The sequence below is a fragment of the Schistosoma mansoni genome, chromosome 6, assembly GCF_000237925.1.
Source record: "Schistosoma mansoni strain Puerto Rico chromosome 6, complete genome".
NCBI lineage: Eukaryota > Metazoa > Platyhelminthes > Trematoda > Strigeidida > Schistosomatidae > Schistosoma > Schistosoma mansoni.
The window spans coordinates 10955823-10963590 of NC_031500.1; the positions used below are offsets into that span (position 1 = coordinate 10955823).

Below are 7768 nucleotides of genomic sequence, written 5' to 3' on the forward strand. Positions count from 1 at the left end.
ACCAGGTTTTAGTATGATCCTTCGGTTAACGTTGAATTTTTTAGAATCAAGAAAACATTTCTTTTCTACTGGAGTTAAATGGTAGCTAATAATCGAATCCATGACATATAATTCGTCTTTTTTGTTACTCGTCAATTGACTGCACCTGTGTCTCGGTGTTAATGTTCATAATCAGATTAAAACGCAATATCTTTTGATTCTAATGCTCAATATGTTATCAATTGCGCTACTAATTCCAGATGACTATAAGTCTATCCAACAGGAATGAATCTTATTTGTAAGGGATTGTATTTTTCCGTTGTTGGTGTTAGGCATTGCAATTGATCAGTCTTTATTTATTAACCAAAATTGGACTTTAACAAAAAGTTGTGACTTCAGTATCAAAGCGATTCGCTTAGTATGGATACTTACCTCTAGTGACTCTTACTAATTATGATTAGTTATTTGGCCTTTTCTTTCTCTACTATTGTTATCGACCCTCAAATCGCTTTGATTGGTTTTAATGTTTTTCATACTTTGTGTATAAATATTACTGCATATTAGAGTAAAACCTGATAAAGATCTGATTGAAAATAATATTATTGGCTTATATGCATTGTTCCAGCAAAAGATGATTAGTTTCACTCCTTAACATCAAGAACAGGACATTAAAAATACGTGAAAATAATATATAGTTCTCTTTAAATGAATATTAACTGCCATGATAAGGTTTTGTAGAGATTTTAAAATTATATTAAAACATAAGTTAAGGATTAATCCCATTTAGATCACCATCGAGAACCTAGAGGCGCTGGACGGCCGTTTCTCCTTAGTGTGCGCTTCCTCAATGACTGTGAGAGTTCAGGACCATTAATCTAGAAATCGGATCCAGAACCTCCGACCTCTCTCTCTCGAATGCTCAACTTCTAGACCACTAAGCCGATATACTGGAGTGTTGGTTGCTTTGTCAAGCCCACATAGGTTATTCTAGATTCCGGATAAGTCAATTTATTCATTCTTCTTAATTCACAATTCCACCTTGCTAATCATTCGCTTATCAATCTTGACTGCTTTCATGGAAGCTTATGTATGTTTGTATTCCCTATCTTACTCATCAAATGATTGCAACTTATCTTTGTCTGACTATAAATATCGATTGACGTTTGATTAAATCGAGTTGGCTCACCCCGCCTTCTCTGTTGCGCATCATTTCGTTTCGCTTCGTTTCTTTGATCATGTGTTTGGATGAATGGTTGTATGAAATATACGTCTTCAAAAATTAATTCTCGTATTTGACTTATTTAATTCGGTTATTCACTAACCCGATTCAAGTCAATAATTATATACGAGAATTGGCGATGTGTATATGTTGATAACGATAATCACATGATTCATTTGGAGTCAGATATTCGAGGGCTACTAAAATTCAACGAATGAGACAATAATCCACCTCAAGACAATGGAAGATGGTCACTCAATATCATGAATCGATTCAATGCCCATCCAAGGATCTACAGCTTAGGGGTTCACACGCGAGTTCAAAGGTTTTGACTTCGGTTCCCGGATGCAAGATCATAGGTGCTCACTGACACTGTGAAGTCACACACTTGGACAAAACTACTCTCTTGTGTTTCCAGATTTTCAATAATGACCTAACTAAGATCCATTCATGATTTAAAATCTGTGAGATTATTATTTAAATAATTCAGTAATTACTTGAATGTTACAGTGAGGAATTTCCACATTGATTTGTAAATGTTAAGTGGGATGAAAATAAAATCTTTTCGTTTCCACTTCGTGTTCTTTTAATCTAATGGAAAAGAAACTACTTACTTTTCAGGAAGAAAAGTGAAAAAAATTTACAGATTACATAAAATTAGACGAGTTCTATGTATTCTAACAAATTTAAGAAGAAAAAAAGATTTCTCTAAATTTTGTACCCGAAAAATAACATGTAACTATTTTCCATTTTCTTAAAATGTTTTTTAAATGATAAGAACCCAATAACAGTAACTAACAAATAAAGATTCGGTTGAACTCCACTGGTTACTGCTTCTCACTAGAACTCCAGGACATACCTTATGGAGCGAGTCACTGGTGAGCACATGATCATTATCAGAAGGGGTTTGGTGGAGATTTCAGTAATTTTATAGCGTTTAGATCATGAGTCAACCGTTGGATAACGGCTCAGTGGTCTATCGGTTAAGTGCTCTGGCGCGAGACTGTTAGGTCCTGGGTTCGAATCTCGCGAGGTGGGATCGTGAATGAGCACTGATGAGGAGTTTCACAATAAGACGAAATGGCCGTCCAGTGCTTCCAGGTTTTCAATGGTGGTCTAGTTTCAATTGACCCATGATCTTAACAATGTAAATTTAGTGAAACCTCCACCATACCTTTTTTTGATTAATGATCATGTGTTCAATAGGTGACTTGCCCCCAATGAGGTATGTCCCGGAGTTCTTTTGTGAAGCCCGTAACCCCCCGGGGTTCTTCCCCCCCCACAAATTTTGGGAGATACCAACTCACAAATAAAGATTCTTTAAAATTCTATATATTTGTTAAGTGATTCGTTGTGAATTTAAATTTCTTTATATGTCAATTAATTAAAGTATAAAATAAGACAACAGTTTAGATTTAACACTAAAGTGAAATTCAAATGAGTAACAAATCGAACCGTAATGTAATGAGAAGTGATAAAATAAAATTAACCTCAAAATCCATAGAAGAAATATTTCATCTGCATTATTAAGAAGATAAGGAAGTGAGAGACACAGAGAGAAAGAGAGAGGAAGAGGAGGAGAAGGCGAATGAGAATGATGAAGTGTTAAGATTGCTACAACTTTGGAGAACTGGCACTTGCTACTAGGATCTGTGTGTTATATGTGAATGAAAACTAAAGGAATGGCAATCTACAGAACCAGTTTATGGATGATCATTATACATTTTTAGTGTATAATTATTGATCAGATCACTATTATATATATATATACCTTTTATCATGAGCTTTATTTTAACCCATTAATCACTGTCTCACGACTCACTGTTCCTAATTTATTCTCAATTTATCGCTTACAGTGTCCCTTACTCACAGCCACTTTTTGGCTTGATCATGTATAATTGTCATTTTTCATTTTATGGTGTGATGTGATAAGGTATTTCTGTATATAAACTACCTATGCTTGAAATATGTAGTGGAGGCTTATTACTGCGTTCTGTACTCAACGGGTAGAGTAAGAAGAGAAGCTACTGATTTGAGACCAATAAGGACTTACCAGTGAATCAAGTCTGGTTAGCATTTCATTGGTTAACTCAAGAAAAAAGTCACGTGATATTATTAAGTGGCTATAAGTCATATCGCTATGAACTGCACAGTGTAAAGCAGAACACAAACACGATAGATGTGGATTTATTAGAAGCCAAAACTCGGTCAAAATCATACCTGAATACACTGATTTTTATACGATTTATTTACATTGTCCAACAGTGAGATTTGTATAAAGTAAACTGATTAGCACTTCATACTAACTACTGCGTAAATACAAGCTTACAGTATCATAAAATTAAATGTCTATAACTGACAGCTATGACTAACTGATTAAATTATGAAATTATTCATTGTGCAAATGTGATTTTTATAATATAGACATTTGGAAAGAATCAATGTTGTATGTCATTAGCACTTCAATCAAATGGGACTTTCGTCACCGTATCAGCAGATATCATTTATGGTTTCTGTAAAACTATATAGCTTATTGATATAGCGTTGTTTACTTGTACCTTCCCATTGCTATTTGGGACTGCGATTGATCAGTCTCTTGTTGGCATATGAGCATCCTGTGTGGACTGCCTCAATATTGCGTGAAATCACAAGCTTTATAAGCAAAGATGGATAGTGGCTAGCAGCGGAATCCAGAACGCGCGTTTCGTCCCACTTGGGATTCGTCAGCTGGATGTACTGAATCCCGGAGTTCATGTTCAGAACTCAGTAGCTAAGTGGATAACGCGATGGCGTTTTAAGCGAAAGGTACTGGGTTCGAGTCCCAGACTGAACATCAACTCAGGTGCAGTCATGCCAATGTGTCTCATCAGCAGCTTAACAAATAAAGACTGTTCTTTGTATTGTTCACTTTAATATTCATTGACTTTTAGTCTATAAGTTTTAACTCATTCTTTTAATGATCTCTATGATGATTTCACATCATTGTAAAGTGAATTATATTATGAACTGGAATCAACAGGAAAACCACTGAAAACCAGTACTCTATGGGTTTTAGCACCACCACCCACAACTTGACAGCAGTTCGGACTCAAAACATATCACAAAGATAAACCTAAAACTTTCCAGCCCAGTGGTAAGTATGGTGGCATTAGATCACCGAGCTCAAGGGAATAAGTGAAATCATTTTGCTTAAGTCAATTTTTATGCAGTTCTCACTTAATAAAACGGGTGAGTCATCTCTTCCTCCTTCTGTGGTTGGTATAGTAAGATGATATTTCCACTAAGAATTTCGCTTCAGGCGCACGACGTAATGTGCAACTGCCTTCCGTGAAAATGTCAATGTAGAGTAGATAACACTTCAAATAAACACAAATATAGTGGTCATAATGATTAAATGAAATGTATAAAATAAAGTACACTCCAGTATGTAGTATCTATCTATCGAATGGACGGAAAAATTATTGAAAGGATCGGGTGCTACACCGAGTGTCCCGGATTCAATTTCTGAATGTGGGATCGTGGATGCGTACTATTGAGTAGTCCCATACTAGGATGAAACAGACGTCCAGTAATTCTGGGCTTTTAATGGTAATCTAACTTAGATCGGTTCCGGATTGCTATAAAATTGTTATTATTATCGTCATCATCATATCATAAAATACAAATTATAACAAACGAGTTGCTCAAAACCTTTATAAGTAGTATGAAGGTAGATAATGAATATAAAACTTATGCGAGACTAACACATGAATAACATTTGTTTGGTCGAAATTAATATTGTTATTCCATTTTTCTATTCCGAGAAAACGTTGAAGATTTTATACTTGCAAAGAGAGAAAGAAAAACAGTCCGATGACATGATAAAAAGCATCCAAAATAAAAAAAAGTAATCGAATCGAATTTACTGCACAGTTTAAGAAATCAGTCAGCCAGTTCCTCAGTCCGTTAATCAGTTATAAACAACGCAGAACCCCGGAAAATTTTGCTATGATTAGAGTTGTCAAAGAACATCACCACAGCGAGATGAAAACATCAAGATGAATATGAAGATTCTCTAAACTTGATAGTTAATTTTTATTAAAAGCCACTAGTATGTTGTTGACTATCCCCATTATGAAAAATATTACAATCCACATAAACTAATTATATTGTTTTCAGTTAGATCTTTATCAGGCTTCATTTTAATTTACGAGAATAATAAATCAATCCAGCCAGTTTATGAGTCGATGATCACTGATAATAAGAGAATAAGTGTTCTAGTAGCGATAAGAGCAGTAAAATACCAAGTTTTAACCAACAGTTACAAACAAAATGTACGTCAAAGTTGGATAAAACCTATTCGAATTACGTAATAAGTGTGTAAATGATCACATAGTGAAGTATGTGAACGGAAAGAGGTGAGGAACGACAAATAAATACAGGATTTGAAGAAGTTAGTGTGACTGGTTGCGAAGTCATATTCAACAAAGAAAAAGATAGAGTTGCTACAAATTAATTCGGAAGATATAAAGTAGGGTCATATGTCCGGATCTTTAATGCTTCTGTGATATGTAGAAGACAAGATCGATCTCGATTCGGAAATGATGAAGGTACATGGTAGATCATTACAACCATCATCAAAAAGATACAGGTATTTATAAACATTTGTCTACACAAGATACTCCAGATCCGTTGGCCTAAAATCGTCAGCAACGTCCCATTGTGGTAGAGAACAAACTAGATTTCATTTGGAGACCAAATTGGGAAAAGTTTCTGGTGGTGGATAGGGCACACATTGAGGAATCTGCATCTCAAAGCAAGCCCTAACTTGAAATCCTCTAGGCAAAAGGAATCATATGACTACTGTTAATCAGGTTTGCTAAGATAGAGCTGTTTTGTTTTAATTTGACTCTTTAGAAACCACACAAGGAGATGTTCTCTTATTCGTTGGTAGGTTTATATTGAAGAAGCAAACTCAGGTACTTTATCTTTTGTTTAAGTACAAATCATTGGTCGAAAAGAAAATACCAGTGTAAGATCATCTGTGTACGATGTCTTTTATTCACGTGTATTAAAATAAAGCTTTATGAAGATCTAATTGGAAACAGTATTGTTTGCTTATATGTGCTGTTCTAATAGTTTCTATGTGATAAGTAGGTGACAGTGTCACGCAAGACATTTTTACAAGTTTATTTGTCTTTCCATCAAATTATTTGATAATTCAAATAGTCGATAGAAAAATAGTAAGGAGAGGAGAGTTAAAGAGTGTTACACAATGAAAACCTGTAAAACTTCACATGGAAAGTTTGTATTCCTTTATGTTTCTTTAAAGTTAAATATGCTATTTGAGACATTTAGTAAATGATCTTATTATCGAGGAGTTACTGAGCTACTTAGGCTGTTTTACAGATTTTGTCTAACCAACTAACATCGAGGTAAAGTGCACAGGATGTCAAGTCACTTACGGTGTGAAATAAAAATCTATAAATGTTACTAATTCTCTATAGATTACAAATGCATTTATCTGTTGGGTGTCAAGTAGTACGAAACGTAAGTCCAAGGTTTTTTACCATCTATTCTATATCTTCTCAACTCTTCCAATTTTCCATGAAAATTAGACTGATAATCAATAGCTTTATGAATTACTAGTTTTTCATAAATATAGAGATATGTTCATTCTTGTATTGGTTGTTTAAATCTTCCCACTGATGTTTAGGACTGCAATTGATCAGTCTCATTTTGACATATGTGCATTCTGTGAGGATTGCCTTAGGTCACAAGCATTGCTAGCCATCATCATCAGCATATGTTTTAATTAACTCATTTTTTTAATGCATTATTGGTGCACATTGTTTTTCTTAAAAAGCATGCACTATACACACATCCAAGCCAACTTTATATTACTAACAGCTCATCACATTATCAAATCTCACTATCGATTATAATGTAACAATCTCTGTCCTTCGAGTCATCGAAAGGATTTTTTAAGTAGTACTCATTGATTAAACATCGTAAGAAGGTCGAGACTACTGTCAAGTTACCACTGTTAAAATGATGAGTTATATCCAGCACTTTAGACTACATTTCTACTAATTTAATTGGTGAGTGTTGCATACCCTAGTGTAATTTCCATCAAAGTCTGTAGTTATACACAACTATGTCATATGAATATATCATTGTAACACAGCCAAACATGGTGAATGAAAAACTTAATTATAATGAGATTAAGGGCTCAAAATGAAATCTATAATGAAAATTACACTTTAATATGTATTGCTCATCCATTTACCGAACAGAAAAAATGTTTCATATTGTCAAATATGACACATTACTTAAACAAACAAAAAAATGACTGATTAAGCCAAGTCCCCGAGGTATTACATTTTGTCACCTACTAATAAATTTTAAAAAATGTTTATTCTCAGAAGGGGTTTTTGTGGAGATTTAGTATTTTCATAGTTGAAAGCGTAAGTCAATTGAAGCTAAACCACCAGGGAAAACCTGTAATCACTGGACTCACGCTTTCAACTATGAAAATACTAAATCTCCACAAAAACCCCTTCTGATAATAATAATCATATGTTCACTAGT

The 7768-nt window shown here is 34.3% G+C and overlaps 1 non-coding gene across 1 annotated transcript; it reads left to right on the top strand.

The window, feature by feature from the left end:
* Positions 1 to 3961: 3961 nt before the first annotated feature.
* Smp_tRNA_02373_Lys_TTT.1.1 lies at positions 3962 to 4028 on the top strand. Its single transcript has one exon. It is a non-coding gene (tRNA).
* Positions 4029 to 7768: the final 3740 nt, after the last annotated feature.